The sequence below is a fragment of the Mauremys mutica genome, chromosome 13, assembly GCF_020497125.1.
Source record: "Mauremys mutica isolate MM-2020 ecotype Southern chromosome 13, ASM2049712v1, whole genome shotgun sequence".
Lineage (NCBI taxonomy): Eukaryota > Metazoa > Chordata > Testudines > Geoemydidae > Mauremys > Mauremys mutica.
In genome coordinates, this window is record NC_059084.1 from 9215297 (window position 1) to 9231889 (window position 16593).

Genomic DNA, 16593 nt, shown 5'->3' on the forward strand with positions numbered 1-16593 from the left:
GTAAGGAGGCTGAGTTGCAGTGTATATGCACCCTGTGCAGTTGGATATTAAATGTGGGGTCTTTGATTTCAGGGGGAAAAAAAGAACAGGAGAAACAAAGGTGATTTTGATCTAAGTTTATATGAAAAATGCAACACAGAACATAATTAATCAAGGATATAGCATCCAATATAACAATAAAGGATTTAATCCCCTAAGAAACCAAGTCAAGACAAACTAAAACCAGTTCATCATGCTGATCTGTCTGGTAATCTGAGTTCAGGGCCAAGTCTTTAGGTAAAAGGCTAGTTCATTAATCTGCTGTTTTTCAGAACAGGCTTAAATTCAGAGTTCAGATTTTTACAAGCCGATTCAAAGAAGTCAGCAAGAGAAACTCCCCTTTGAAATTATTTTTCATTTGAGGCAGCACTGAATTATACCTTTCATGACATTGCACAGCTGTGTTAATAACAGAATTCAGTGTGAGTTCCCTACACTGTTCATTTCCTGGAGAGCTTCTTTTTGTTTGTATGAATGTCCAACTAGTAACGAAGAAAAGGAACAGACTTCTTTTGTAGTGTGGCTAATGAAACCTAGAAACTATACACCATAGTTTCAAGTGGATTTCAGAAGCATACTGAAAAGTTCCTGGAGAGTAATGAGGCATGTGACAGTCAACCATAATGACAACACCGCTCCCAATTGGCAAGAACAGTAATCATAGCAATCCATCAAAATTCGTCCCTTGATAGAGATGGAACTTGAAAGACAAAGCGTTCATAACATTTCTGTGGGGAAGGTAGAGCTGGGCTTAACATAGTTAAAAATACAGTAATTAACGAAAGGAAAGATTTGGTGTGGTGTTGAGTGACCACATCCGTCCATGACATCAGTGGGAATTGTGGGCTCTCAAAACCTCACAGGATCAACTAGAAAGGGCTAATGTGCACATCACTGATCTCATTATGGGGAAACATTTTCCAATGAGAAAAGACTTGGCTGGCTTTTTAATGGGGTCAGTTGGAATCCACAAAATGAATTGTGGGTGCAATTTTGAGAACTTGTGCTTGCGCCTACATGATTTGCATATGCAGCCAAATGGTTAGAGGTGTCAGCACTTGGATGGGGGCCTGCAACTCAGTTACATGAGCAGACAACACCTGCAAGAGGGAGGCAGCTTTGTGGAAGTGATGCCCTTTATGCGTGGAAGTAAATGCTAAAAGCATTCAGATGGCAACAATACACTTTCCCACCTTGGAGCTTGATATCGGCAGAGCTGGTAGTGCTGCCTAGAGTTAAGTTTGCCCAACACTTTCCATTATAACTAAGATCCAGTTTTCAGTTGCTTATAACTTTGACAACATTTAACATGTGGGCTCAAATTTTCCACGATTGGTGTCTTTCTCAGGCTAATTCATTTGCATATTTTTAAATTTCAGCTAACATGGCTCAACTGTTTCCAAGGCTAAAATTAGGGGAAAAAATACATAAAAATCTTCCCAAATTTTGCCTCCAAAAAAAAAAACCCAACAAAAACCAAACACCATAGTTCACATGTGCTCAGAATTTGGTACCTATATTCTCTGAAGTTTCTTTTCATGCTCCAGTCCAGGACTTGAGGGGTTGAACAGGACTTTCCTAGTGACTGCCAGGGACAACAGTGGCTCCAGGAAGACTATGGAAGAGAAAGTAAGGAGATTGTCTGTCGTGTCCTCTCAAGGCTCCCCTTTCTGGAGCCTGGTTCACCGAGGGTAACAACCTACTACTGTTACTCTGTTAGCCCATGTGGTAGAGGACTGTGCTGTGGAACTAAAGGTCCAAACCCTTCTAATGACTCAAGTTGGGGGTCAATATGATTCCATGACGGAATTGTTTCTTCATTTTTTTTAAATTAGCAATCACTTAATTAAAGACTTTATCATAATGCATATGCACAAGGGGGCCAAATTAAGGTTACACATATGCCCGAATATTTCATTCTGGAATGTCCTAACTTTCGAGTGCTTGACTTTGCAACTTTAATGTTGTTTTAATGTAGAGCTTTTTTACTGTAATTTAGCATTTATTTTGATGAATGGAAATCATTGAGCATTAGTTACAGTATGTTTTTTGGGCATATAACAGCACAGCATGTATGACTGCATATTATTATCACAGCAACACAATGCTGCTTTTCAGATATAGATGGTACATGCAATCAGCCCTGAGAGTTTTGCCAATGTTTGATAATATGTTGTGATGATTTTATGGAAGAACAGCAGGACATCAACACAAGTTATCAACCAATATTTGATATTTTCAACAGTAGAAAAGGAAGAAGTAATTTTTAGTGGAAGAGAGGGAGAATATAAACAATGTAGCTTTGGAATGGATTAATTGTAAAAAAAAAACCCAACATTTTTCAGGTACTTAGAACTAACCTGATTTTCAGAGGTGGAACTGGGGCTATGTAGCACTTCTGAAAAATCAAGGCGGTTGAATTTCACTGCCTAAATAATGGTTTTTGGAAATTAATTTTAAGTACTACATTTGAAAATTTGGGGCAGAGATCTTAGAGTAGCTTTCAACATTTAAAAGAGTTGGTCATACTTTAAATTGAGGTTCTGTTTATAAAAGGACATGATTAATGGATGTTATAAACATATTGCAGACATGAGTGGTGTGTGTTATAAATGGTTGTAAAAACAAGAAAGTGTTATAGATGGTTTTAAGCAACCTATTGACCAGTTGGACTCTAACTCAATTAAACAACCATCTATTAAAACATTAGTCATTTATTAAACCTTTGTAAGCCTTTTGTAAATAGACCCTTAATATCAAGTATGACCAAACAGTTTTTGAAAGTGTAGTGAATCCTTTTAATCCACTATGGATTCAGTGTTATACAGGTGCTAACGTTGTGCACTGAGTCATTAACACTGACTGATTTATGAAGTTTCCAAAGACACTAGTAAGATTTTCATGAATTCCAGCGTATTATTATTTATTGTTTGTATTGTGGTAGCTCCTAGGAGACCCAGTCATGAACCAGGGCTCCGTTGTGCTAGACACTACATACTCAGAAACAAAAGAAACTAACCCTGACTCAAAGAACTTATAAACTAAGAAAGTTTCTGATATATGCTATTATTTTCCTAACTCTATTAACATGGATAGGGTTTTACAGACACTTCCACTGTACTATGACAAGAATGATGTGAACATACTGAACATTTTGTGGTAGCATTTGGAATTAAACAAAGGCATTCTAGTGACATCATAAAAGGGCTCAGATTATGACCTGATTGTGCAATATAGCATAGGCACCAGCAGTGGAAGCCATAGCATGTGTAGGCAACACCTTCATATGAACAGGATAAGCAGCAGCATATCCATCAGCAGCAGAAGTGAGAACAAGCAGATTACCAACATCAGCTGGATACATTGTAACATTTCACATTTTTTGTCACTAAGCCATATGAAGCATTTGCTGTGGAATTATTCTTACATCTCTGCGGTTCATAAGCTACTTAGCAAGGTAGAGTTGAAGCTAATCCGAGTCCTACATGAGAACTGAGATGGGTTTTTTTTTTGCACCACTATTTGATATTTGGTTACAGCTTTCTGTGCACTCACTGTAAGTTACAGATGTTCCATTAAGGCCCAAATAATGGCCAAGCCAGGCTCACACAAAGGCCCCGTGAATGGGGTATAATTCTCCTGCACGGAAGCAGGAGAGGTGAGGCGATATATGCCTATAATGTGCATCAGGGAGTTGATTTGCCTCCTTCAAACAGATCCCTCCTTAAGTCCCCCTGGGACAATGAGACACTGTGGTGTGCCCAATGTGGGTCTATGCCTTAATGGCACAATTATCATAAATCTTGTTTTGAGAGAGAGTTTATCATTTCTGCAAATACCATTGTTGTGGCCACATGATAGAAATTCCATGGGGCAGCCAGCATGTTTCTGTTGTAAGTAATTTTACAAAGTTTAAAATAAACTGGATAGTTTTAAAACTCTGATTGAGTTATAATTTCAAGGGGCTTTCATTTCTAATCAACAGTTTTATAACCTAGTGATCTCTCTTCAACAAGAGACGTGTTTATTCCAAACCATTTAAGAAAGCAGCTGTTTATTAAAGTGCCAACACCAGTGATTGATTTCTGATGCTCGAGTGCATCTGTTTTCTAGCTAATGACATCACTGCAAGCAAGCAGATACAGTATTGCAGGCTGGGACTCTAATGAAGAAATAAAGCAGGCATGCCTTTTCTGTAAAAAAATCGATTTCATTGAGAAAAAGATCTATTAATAAGTCAAATGTTCAAGTAACATTCATGCCAACTGGCATTCTTATACACAACTGGCATTTCTTGAGAAAGAATTTGTGGGTTAACAGTGTTTATACTAAAATCTCTAAAGACGACATCTGTTAACTTACATTCCAAAAGTGGTGATTGATTTATGATCTATTAAATCACATCTGTACAAGAAAAAATGGCCTGTAGGATGACATCTGTCAGTCAAATACATAACATAGGTTTCTATGATAGTGTATGAAACACTTGAGTTTATTTATCTATTTGTTCATTCACTTTAACATTTTTGGGGGGTGGGATAGGGGCGGGGAATAAAAATGAACTTATTCTAAACCCCATTCAACAGTTGGAGAAGTTACAGAATTTCTAATTTCGCTTTCCTGGACCAGGTCCTGTGCTGATGTAAAGGAGCAGAGCTCTACTGGCTCTGATGGAGCTACACAGCTGAAGATCTGACCCCTCCAATCTCTAGAGAATGCCTATGCACACAGCCTCTTTACTGTGGCAGTGCCCGGGAGCCCAGAATACGCTCCTTCCTGAGAAACTGTTTATGGTCTCTGTGGATGTTCTCTTTTTAATCCTATGTGCTCTTCGTTAATTAAAATGTAATCAATTTCCTAAGTAAATCCTAGTGCACACAAATAAATAAGCACTGATTTGCTCCAGATGGGGCCTATTATTAATTTATTATTTGTGTTACATGTGGATTGAGTGGGGACAGAGCAGGGCCATGAACTAGCCTTCCGCAGGCTTGGGCACTCCTGGCCTGGATAGAACGTTAGCTATACCAGGGGCTCTCAAACTGGGGGTCAGGAGGTTATTACATGGGGGGGTTTGCAAGCTGTCAGCCTCCACCCCAAACCCCGCTTTGAATCTAGCATTTATAATGGTGTTAAATATATTAAAAAAATGTTTTTAATGTATAAGGGGGGGTCGTACTCAGAGGCTTGCTATGTGAAAGGGGTCATCAGTACGAAAGTTTGAGAACCACTGGGCTATACTTTTCCAAAGGTGTATCAAGAGCCGCGTAGCAGTGCACTCCCCCCACTGCTAGCAGAGATAAAATACCTCCCCAGGCTGTTCAGGGGCTGCCCCTACTGCTTCCAAGGAGACATAATTGTCCCCTAAGACAGTTTTTCCCTTTGGATGCATGTGTGTTGAGTGAGTGTGCAGTACTGCACATCAGTACAGTGAGGAGGGATTTGAAGAAAAGCAGCACCAGACCTAATAAACCAGCAGTTTAAAATTCTGTACCTTTAAAAACCAATATAAATACCAGGGAAAGTGAGATCACAGCTTGAGCCCCGAAATAAATCTTCCACGTTTCTTGGCTTTTGAGTTCTTTCCTTGGCTCCTGACCTTAGTAACAGAAGTTTCCCAAATTTGGAAACACTGCTTGGTAGCTAGGCCCTGCTTTCTTACTATCATCTCATGGTCTACTCTTCTCTTTCCAGCTCCTGTCTTCCACTGAAGCACCAGGCAGGGAGCATCACGGTTCTCATTTCAAAAAGCAAGAGATGACCTATTCAGAACCCAATGAGCTTCCTCATCCAGGCTTACATGTTTAGCTTGAACACTAACCCTAACCCTACCCACACGCTTTTCACCCTTGTTATTTCCAAAGTTTTCTTACATATCATAGATTTATATATTTTTTTCCCTCTCAGCTTCTTTGACAGGGTTACTGGCTTAGTGGATGTGGGGAAGCAGAGATCTCATGATTTTAGTAAGGCTTTTGACACAGTCCTACATTACATTCTCATAAGCAAACTAGGGAAATGTGGTTGAGATGAAATAAGTATATTGTGGGTGCACAACTGGTTGAAAGACAGTACTCAAAGATAAATCATCAATGGTTCAGTGTCAAAGTGAAGGACATATTTAGTTGGGTCATACAGAGATCAGTCCTGGTCTGGTACTATTCAATAATTTCATTAATGACGGATAATGGAGTGAAGAATATGATTATAAAATCTGTGGATGACACCAAGCAGGGAGGGGTTACAAGCACTTTGGAGGACAGAATTAGAATCAAAACAACCTTGACAAATTGTATAATGGGTCTCAAATCAACAAGATGAAATTCAATAAAGACAAGGGTGAAGTCTTCACTTTGAAAGGAAAAATCAAAAGCAGAGTTACAAAATAGGGACTAGCTGGCCAGGTGATAGTACCACTGACAAGGACTTGAGAGTTATAGTTCATCATAATATGCAATAACAATGTGATGCACTTGCGGAAAAGGCTGATGTTCCGGGGTGCATTAAGAGGATTGTCTTATGTAAGACACGGGAATTAATTGTCCATCTTTTCTTGGCACTGAGGCCTCAGCTGGAGTACTGTGTCCTATTCCAGACACCACACTTTTGGAAACCTGTGGACAAATAAGAGAAAGGCCAGAGGACAGCAACACAAATGATAAAAGGTTTACAAAACCTGACCTCTAAGGAAATTAAAAAAACAAACAAACTGAGAAAAGACGATTGAGGGGGGACCTGACCACAGTCTTCAACTATGTTAAAGGCTGTTACAAAGAGGATGGTGATCAGCTGTTCTCCATGTCACCAAAGGAAGGACAAGTAGTAAAAGGCTTAATTTGCAGTAAGGACAAGTTAGAAAGTTTTTCCTAATATCTAACCTAACTATAAGGATAGTTAAACTCTGGAATAGACTTCCAAGTGAGGTTGCAGAATCTCCATCATTGGAGCTTTTTAAGAACGGGTTGGACAAACACCTCTCAGGCATGGTCTGTGTTTATTGGTCCTGCCTCTGTGCAGAGGGCTGGATTGGATCACTTATCGAAGTCCCTTCCAGCCCTACATTTCCATGGTTCTAGCCCAGCATAATTACAACACACTAGTGTCAGTCCCAATTCCCACTAACTTTATGGACCCAATTCTCCACAGCCTTGCACCTTGTACAGTCATTTACACCTTTGTAAAGTGGGTATAAAATGCTACCATATCAGAATGGTAGTATTTTCCATTCACACCTTCTACAGATGCAACTGATACCACAAGGTGAAAGGCTTTGGAAAATCAGGCCCTATGACTCCAACCATCTATCCTCTCCCCAGTTAAGGGGCCATCACATTAGGTTTTTTGGCTCGGATTTTACGCAATACCTTAACGATGCCTTCCTAGGTCAGGAATTTTTTAATTAAACTTTTTTTATAATTGAAAATTGCTAATTCTTCAAAACCAAAATGATTGTAAATCAGGGTTTGTTTTGATGAATCTCCCGTTTAAAAAAAATGATTTTTTTTTCAAATTTGTCAGAACATTATGACATTTCAAAATGAAAAAAAAATAATTTTTCCAATTCAAAATTACTTTTTATTTCAAAATTTAAACTAATAAGACTGAAGAAGGTTAAATAAGAAAACAGGTAAAAATCAAAATGAAACACTTTGATTTACCTGAACCAAAAATTGTTTTGTTTTTTCAGTTAATAAAAATTTGAGATTTTGACTTTTTGTCCCAATTCAAGACAGGAGAAAATTTCAAACTCTCAAAAACATTAAATGGATGAGGAAACTATATTCTACACAGAGTTAATCTATATCCCACTGAAGAAAGTAGAAAGATTCCTATTGACTTCAATGGGCTTTGGATCAGCCCTTTATTGCTCCATGAGAGAGATCATAGAACTTAAGTCTACTTTCACTCACAGACTGGAACTTTATTAATGCATTTATTTATCCATTACAATCAATAACAGAATAATACAAAGTCTGTTAGTTTCAGAGGTCTCACAGAGTATGTGAAAACATCTAAGAATGTACAAAAAATGTTGTGTGCACTGGAACAAAAATATTTTACTAAATCTGGATCGCGGGTCATGGATTTGACCTTTTGTCATTTTTTCCCTTGTAAACTAAAATACAATGCACCTTCTTCAGGAGAGATGTTGCTCACAATATCACAGTTACTCTAGAGCCTAGAGGCATTTGTTTACTCGTGTGGATATTGTTGACCGACCCTTCGCTTTTTCACTCTGGCTATTTGGATGGGGAGTATTACCTAGTTGTTTAGAGCTAATAGATATAAACAGGATAGGGATTTCCAAAAAGGAAGTTACTCTGTTTGGGAAATTACTTCATTTTTAATCCTGTTGGTCTATGTCTGAAACAGGCAAAATTTGAGTTATACAGAGAGTTTGGATGGAGAGGTGGGGAGATGATAATTTTCCTAGATATTAAATGGTACACAAATGAAGGTAAAAGAAGGACCAATTTTCAAGTGTGGGTTTCTTAAGATGCCCACATCCCATTTTAAGTAGGGCGTTGCAATCAATACTCTACCATACCATAACATGTATCAGCCACAATGTTCAAATGTGGGGCCAAAGGATAGTTGTTTCAAAAGTGCGTAGCGATGGCTTAACTCTGCATCCATTGACTTCGAGGCCAAAGCCACGGTTGAGCATTTATGAAAACTGTTCAACCTTGGGTACCTAACTTTAAGCACCAAAAACCTTATTTAGGCACTTAAATAAATGGCCTGATTTTTTTTTGGAGGTGCCACATCTGCAGCTCCCATTGATTTGTGAGATATCTTAAAATTTTGGTGCCTAAATGGGAGCTGAGCTCTTGAAAATCTGGCCCTACATATTCAGGAAAGTTTAAGTCCACTAAAGCTCCCCTCTGATCACAGTATAAATATTTAAATAAAAATATCCAAGAAAACTGAAGAAATACATTACTTTATAAACAATTTTGATCACTTGTGCTGCTGTCAAAATCAGTGCAGCAACTTGGCAATCTTTGGATACTATTCCATCTTGTTTATTAGACCAGCTATTCAATAATGAAAGACAAACTTCTAAAAGCTTTTGAATCAGCAATAATCAGTGTAATTTCCCCATGCTTGTGTTCTGCTTTTTCATAAGTATTTGCACTTCATGATACTCTTTGTGGAAAATACTTCTAAATGTGGACTTTTTCTATGGCAACATACTCCATGGGTAAAATGTTTTTGTAAGGATCCTTGACGTTGAATTTGATATCCTAAACATTTTCATTAAGCTCATTCTTTTGGGCATGCATTATCACTTCAGGCAGCAAGTAGCAGTGAATTTCCTGCTGTGGTTATACAAAGTAAGCCATCCAAGGAGTCCATGTTATATATGGTACTGATGCCAGTTGCACAACACTGAGGCAAATCCTTTTTCAAGTTGATTTGGAGAGACTTATTGAACAGCTTGTGAATGTGGACATAACTAGTAATAGAAATAGGAAGGCCACTAAAACCAAGTAGATAACCATTTCAAAAAGTTATCAATATCTGTAGCCCTTTGCAGTGTAGCATAGGATACATTACGTGGGACTGCAGAAGTATGTCCAAAGGACAGCCACACTTAAAAACAACAGCTGCAGACAGAGCTATAATTCTGGGCAAGTATGTCTTTTGTTAAACTTCTTCTGGGTTTCCAGAATTGACTCCAAAATGAGTGACATCGATGTACATAACCACAGACATAAACTGACTCACTGTGAACATAAGAAGTTTCTGACAGCCTTTATTTATATTTTTATGTGAAGCCACAGTGATGGGTACCAACATTTTCCACAAGATAAAAGATGTAATATTTCTCTAGGGAATCACACTGCATTTTTTATACATACATGGATGGCATCTGGCTAGCTACTCTAAATATATCCTGCATTTCAACACTGCCTATAGAGAGAAGAACTAATTCCGTCATTTCAAAGCTTTAGGGAGGATAATTTTGATGCCCAGTTTCATCTGATGTTGAGGTGAGGAACTGCCAATTGCTCGTAAAGCAGCTGATCGGCATATGCAAACAGATGAATTCAGCGTTAGCGCTGTATGCAAGCTTTTGATGTAGCATGTTAAATCTTGAAATAGAAAATGTGAAGGGATATATTGTTGTAATTACTAATTAGTATGTTTTTTGTTAAATGTCAAATAAGGAGAATGTGTAACTTCAAAATGAGAAGAATGTACAACAAGGTAAACATTGGTTTGATCCCTAAAGCACCTAGCACCATATGTACATGTTTCTGAGACATTCCGCTTCAGTGAGCAACTTGAACAACACATAATTTCTTTGATCCTGTTTTGGTCCCTGGAGTAACACTTGCAGGTCACTGTTTAAATGAGGAGAAAATTGGTTATAGATCAACTTAATTTTCAAATGTATTAATTCAAAGAGAACCCAATTTTGTGCATAACTGTGCACTTTGAAAAGAGTACAGGAGAGTAGTAGGAAGAAAGCCACTTGACTTAAGCTTGAGTCACAGTCCCATTGAAGTAATTTCACCTCTCTTTTCTTTTCCAGGTTTCTGTATATGTGAAATGCCACAGAATGTTAGAATTACCTTTAAACACAGGGCTTTAGAAAAAGTAAAGCTGTTCAGACATTGTTTCTTTATATTTTCTGTGAAAATTAATGTGATGAAGGGTTGAGCCTCTTTGCCATATAGCTTCAGGTTAAAGTACACTTTAATGAGACCTGAAATCAGACTTATTGTTGCTTGTAATTTCTGAGATCTTGCTTTTCTTCTGACAAGAGATTATTTTGAACAGGAGCAAGGTGACATGGTAGGTTTCAACTACCATGAACCTGGGTTTGATTTTAGTTAAAAGAAGAGCAACCTTTTCATCTCTGATCTGTCACATGAGCCTCTCTTGCATGTCCCTCAGTTGGAAACACCTCTTCCCCTATCATCACCACCATGAGAGTTCTGCCAATGGAACAAAGGCAGAATATGTCAGTTCTGCACTGTGGAACAGCAAGGAGAACGTTGCCACGTAGTAAACTTGGTAGCATCATCTATATTCCTAGGAGGCCACTGCCCACATCACAAAACCACCACACGTAATTCCTCACAATTGACAGTCTGCGCTCAAGAGAAATGACTTGCTTTGACATGATTTCAGAATTTCTCATTGTATTTTCCCTCCATGGACTCAGCAGGGAAGAATTAGTTAATTCCTTGAGGACTGCCTACAATTAATCCAGAACAACAGCTTTTTCAACTATCTTTTAGGCCCTTACACTTGTGCTTTCAGTTACAGAGAGGGATTTTCACAGGTAAATTCATGCAAGGTGCTGACTCCAATGGGAGTGGAGGGGACTGTGCTCAGCATTCCACATGATAAGGATGCTCTACCTAGGAGAACTGAACCAGACTAGGTCAATCCAAGCTTCAAGCCTCCTTTTTATATGCCATTTGCCTGTAGTGCTGAGAATCTGGCCCAACACTTTCATAGTCATTTTTTAGAAATGCAGAAAAAAGCCATTATCAGCAGAGCTACCAAATAAATAAAATATAAAGTCCAAGGAAATAAAACTGAGAATTTAAGTCAACACATATATTCAGTTATAAGTAATTTAGATTATGTTGTTAGAGGTCAAATTCTGCTGTCTCTTACACTCATGCAACAGCATCAAAAAATCAGTGGGTTTGTAGTCATATAAGCGGCAGTAGAATTGGTTCAATAAATCCTTCATTATTTTGTACTAATTACAATTTGTTTTTACCTCCAAACACAGTTCCATCCCAGGAATATCTAAAAATGACCTCCATCTATGCTTGTGTAACCCATGCCTGCTTGGCATGGCACTCTGTCCCCTCTAATGGTAGCTAGACCAGCTAGAGATTGACGAGTGCTACAGGCTTGGCTAAGAGACGTATCTTTTAGCCAGGGCTGCCCAGAGGATTCAGGGGGCCTGGGGCAGGGCCGGGTCTTCGGCAGCAATGCAGCAGCAAGTCCCTCTCTGAGGGAAGGACCCGCCGCCGAATTGCAGCCGAAGAATGAAGCGGCGGCGGTAGAGCTGCCGCCGACCACAGCTTTTTTTTTTTTTTTTCCCCGCCGCTTGTGGTGCTTGTACTCACCTGGCGGCGCTCCGAGGCTTCGGCAGCACTTCAGTGGCGGGTCCTTCACTTGCTCTGAGTCTTCCGCTGCACTGAAGGACCCGCCTCCGAAGACCCGGAGCGAGTGAAGGGCCTGTGGCTGAAGTGCTGCTGAACACCCAGAGCGGCTCACGGGGCCCCTGTGGGGCCTGGGGCAAATTGCCTCACTTGCCCCCCCGCTCTGGGCGGCCCTGTTTTTAGCTCATGTGCTAAGCTCCAGAGGTCCCAGGATTGATCCTGGCTGCCAATGACCGGGATCTGTCGGTATTACCTTGGACGAAAAAAGAAAACCTACTCATGAAAATCCAAAAGACCCAGGAGGAAAAGGAAAACGAAGGGCCTGATTTTTAGAAGTCCTGGACAACCATAAATCCAAGTTTAGTGAATGGGAGCCGTGGGTGTTCAGCCCCTCTGAAATCTGGCTCCCAATGTCTGAGAGGAGATACAGAAAAGGACACAAAGGAAATATAGATGGAGAGAACACTGGTTTCTCTGAATGAGCCCCAATGGAAATGCCCACAGCAAAATTGCCCAATAGATTTTCTGCTGAGTGAATTGGCAAACTGTGTATTCTTCAGCAGCCTTTGTATATTGCATATTGTATTGAGAGCTCTCTGTACAGGGACTTTGTTTTATTTGTACAATGCCTGGTACAATGGGATTCTAAACCCTGTTTCACTTCCTTCAGTTCCCACATGTTAGAAATAAGAAATAATACCATCAGGAAAAAAATGGTGCTATACTCTGCTAATGAATAGTGTCTTCCTTGGCTTTTATATTTTATCATTGTGTTAAGATCATATGGTATCTTGGTACCTTAACATTCAAACCCTTTAGAAAAAGCTGTTTTCTTGAACGATCATCCTGTAGTCTTTATCCTACCATTGATCCACAGGCAAATCTCCCTACTTAAATCAATGGAGCATTCTGCATACAAATCCATGGTAGAATGTTGCAATTGAGTTCTTGCCAGAGACAAGTACATGCAGAGATTTACCTCATACTGGGTCTCATTCTGGAGGTTGTGACAGCAAGGCGAGTGATACAACTGTTTTCTGCGAGTGTCCTATTTTACTGTTTTCATTTCTTGCCTCCTGTTCCAATAGGCAGCATAGGCTAGTTGTTAAAGCACAGGACTATGAGTTAGATGACGATTTCTAGTTCTAGTTCTACCACTGCCTTACTATGTCATTCTGGGCAAGTCATTTCATCTCTCTGATTTAGTTTCCCTATTGAAAATGGGGATAGTACTACCCACTCATATACCTACCGCATGGGGTTGTAAGGACGAATTAGGGATTGTAAAGGTCTTTGAACATGTACTAAATGAGTGCTCCTAGTAAGAGTAAACATTATGGGTTCCTACTTTTCATAACCCAGCACTGCTCAGCCAAGTGTGTGTCCACTGAAGACAATCAAGTCCCTTTGAACACATGTTGTCATCCCTCTATCACATCTCTCATGCAAACAAAATAGTGATAGGTATTTAGAAAATTTTTAGCGAAATCATAGGAGGGCTCTCCCGCCAGCAAGCTAGAATCTTTAGCCAGGTTCTTTGAATATTAACCTGATCCTGAATACGTAATGCACGATATAGTATGTTAGCGTTTTATTGTAGCTTTTTCTTAATAAAAAAAGTTTTAAATAAGTGTGCTTCTTCCACAGATTTGTAAAACACAATGTACCAGACAAGTTTAAAATTCTTTGGTAAAAACATCTCCTGTTCATAGATGAATTATGAATTACGAAGTTATTTTCTTGAGCATTTGCATTTACAACACTTTCATCTGATTCAGAGCATTCAAATAAAGATTGTCTAGCATACCTGGGGTAATTATGTCTATCAAAGTACATTAGCAGCTATACAAAATGCTTGGAATAGCATGCAGTCTGTGTGTACGAAGTGTGATAGAGAAGTCAGGTATCTATGGTAACAACATGCAGATACTTTAATGTCACTGTACTTTCTGATAATGGGTCCATTAATGAAATAGTTGTTTGATGTTCAATTACATATAATGATAGCTTTTTGCACAATAACTATTCAGCTATACAGATGTGTGCAGATAACTTGTTACAGAAAAGAACACCCCAACCACCCCAACCCCCCTCCGAAAAAAACCCCAAACCCAAAACACCACAGGCATAATCATTAGGAAACGTATCATTCTATCCTTGCTTTCTTTGATTTATAGTTCAAATATTTGCAATGCATGTTCAATAACAAAAACAAACAACCCACCCTGTAATTTTAAGGACATTGTGGTTTTCCATATGCTACAGTGTAAAAAAGTTGATTAAACTGCTGGCAAGGATTTATTTGAGCTATGAAAAGAGATTTTTTGTGATGGAAATAGTTGCTTGATTTTACAAATTAATGCTCCAGTCAAAAATTTCCAGTGGAAATAATGATTTATTGTCCCCGGTTATGAAATGAAAACACTTGCCGCTTTCACCTTGTAAACCTGAGTACTAAACCTGTTAAGACAGTTCAAAGTTTAGTCATTTGATGAGTATGATTTCATGAACACACACTGCAGCACATATAGAAGCAGGTTTATAACATTCACTTAAATACTCTTGATCACCTTGGATGAATCTTTCAACTTTAGAACTCGTTTGGCCCTGAAATTCTCTCTGTTTCCCTTAACACATTGGCTCACACTGCATTAAATTACTCACAGCATGGCTAAATAAGCACAAGTTAGCAAATTATTTTTATAAATGGGTTTTAAGTGATTCTGGAAGGGCTTTCCAAACGAGTGTTCTATGCATTTGGATTTTCCTTTTCCTAAACCATTATAAATCCAATCACAATTTTACCTGCTGCAAAGGAAAATTTATCTTCAAAGACATAGGCCAAGTCTTCAGCTAATGTAAACTGATGGCGCTTCATTTACTATAACAAAGATAGGCCAATTTACATCATCTGATAATCTGGCTGATACTTTGGGGCGGGATTTTATTTAACACAAGATTTTTATCTTGTTTTACAATGATTCTTATTATTTTCTCCCATTCCATCAGACCATAATTTACCTGTTGGTAAATTCAACTAAAAGATACTCACATTCTGATCAGAATGCTTGGCTGTTTGCGGTTGTTTAGTCAGCTCCTAGACATGATGGGGCCAGGACATGAGGAAAACAAAGATCCTCCTCTCTTTCTTTTTATATTTTTTAATATTGAAGGAGGAAGAAGCCTAGCTTCTTAAAGTTTTGCTCAGCACTGTCCCTGGTCTACAGGGGAAGCAGCATTGAAATTCTCAATGGTCGCTTGCTTTTGAATCAATATACATTAACCAAAATGTTAGAGGATGAGTTCATTTTCACTTTTCTCCGCCCCCAGAGCCAATGCCCTCATTTTTCAAAGAGAAGGCGTTTCCTAACTCCTCAAGCTCTACTATTGAGGAACAGAGAGGCTCATTATGTATTAAGACAGCGATCCTGATGTGTAAAGCATAGCAGCTTCTTATCCTCTTCTTCAAATGGACTTAGAACCTCTGTGACAGGCTTTCAAGTGTTTGGAAGTGTTATCACAATGATTTGAGAATCTGGTTTGTTGCAAGAGAAAGGAAAGTTTTGAATGACACAATGCAGATGGTGAAGTCTGAGGGTTATGAAAACACTTTATAAGCTGCCTTTTACAAACATCTGATTTGTGACCTATTTTCCACAAGACACGTTGATAAGGAAGAATTTCCAAGAAATATGTGCAAGTTTTGAAATTTTAGTATGATTTTAAAATTTCAACTTCCACATTTTGTTTCCCATTTTATCCACGTCCCTTCACATCCAGTATGTTATTATCATCCAAAGTGAAACTAGTCACTACTGGCTGACACCAAACCCTCATTGTTAGTGAGGTCCCATAGCTCCGAACAGGAAGCTGAAGCTTGCAAACAACAGACTTCAAGAGATAAAACAAAAAGCCAAGGATTGAATGAAATCCGACGTCAACAGCTATTTGTAGAAATGTGTTACGGGGAAGTGCTAAACAATCCGTTCCACCTTGTATTTAGCTGTGACACACTGGGTACAGGTCCCAGACCTGATGAAGAGCTCTGTGTAAGCTCAAAAGCTTACAGAAGTTGGCCCAATAAAAGATATTGCCTCATCCACCTTGTCTCTACTATTCTGGGACCAACATAGTTGCCACAACACGTGCTATCCTTTTAACTGCATAAGGACACAATAAAACTTGGCATGCCATTCCATAGTAACCACAAGCCAGTATTCCCTGTAAGAACACGCACTGAAATTGCTAAGTCATACTGGTCTATGTCACACCAGGGCTACTAATGGTTTCTAAAATGCATGCAGGCCTTTATAATTGCAACCACAGACTTCATTAATGCAGCACTTTAGTACTGGGTCAAATGAAAAACTTCTCAAAGAAAATACTCACATTCACACAGATAAATTATTTGCAA

The 16593-nt window shown here is 38.9% G+C and overlaps 1 long non-coding RNA gene across 1 annotated transcript in view; it reads right to left on the reverse strand.

The window, feature by feature from the left end:
- LOC123348599 overlaps positions 1-16593 on the reverse strand; it is a 160010-nt gene that overhangs the window by 32411 nt on the left and 111006 nt on the right. Inside the window, exon 2 of the long non-coding RNA XR_006573217.1 lies at positions 1554-1654. This is a non-coding gene — a long non-coding RNA (uncharacterized LOC123348599). The remainder of the gene's footprint in view (positions 1-1553; positions 1655-16593) is intronic.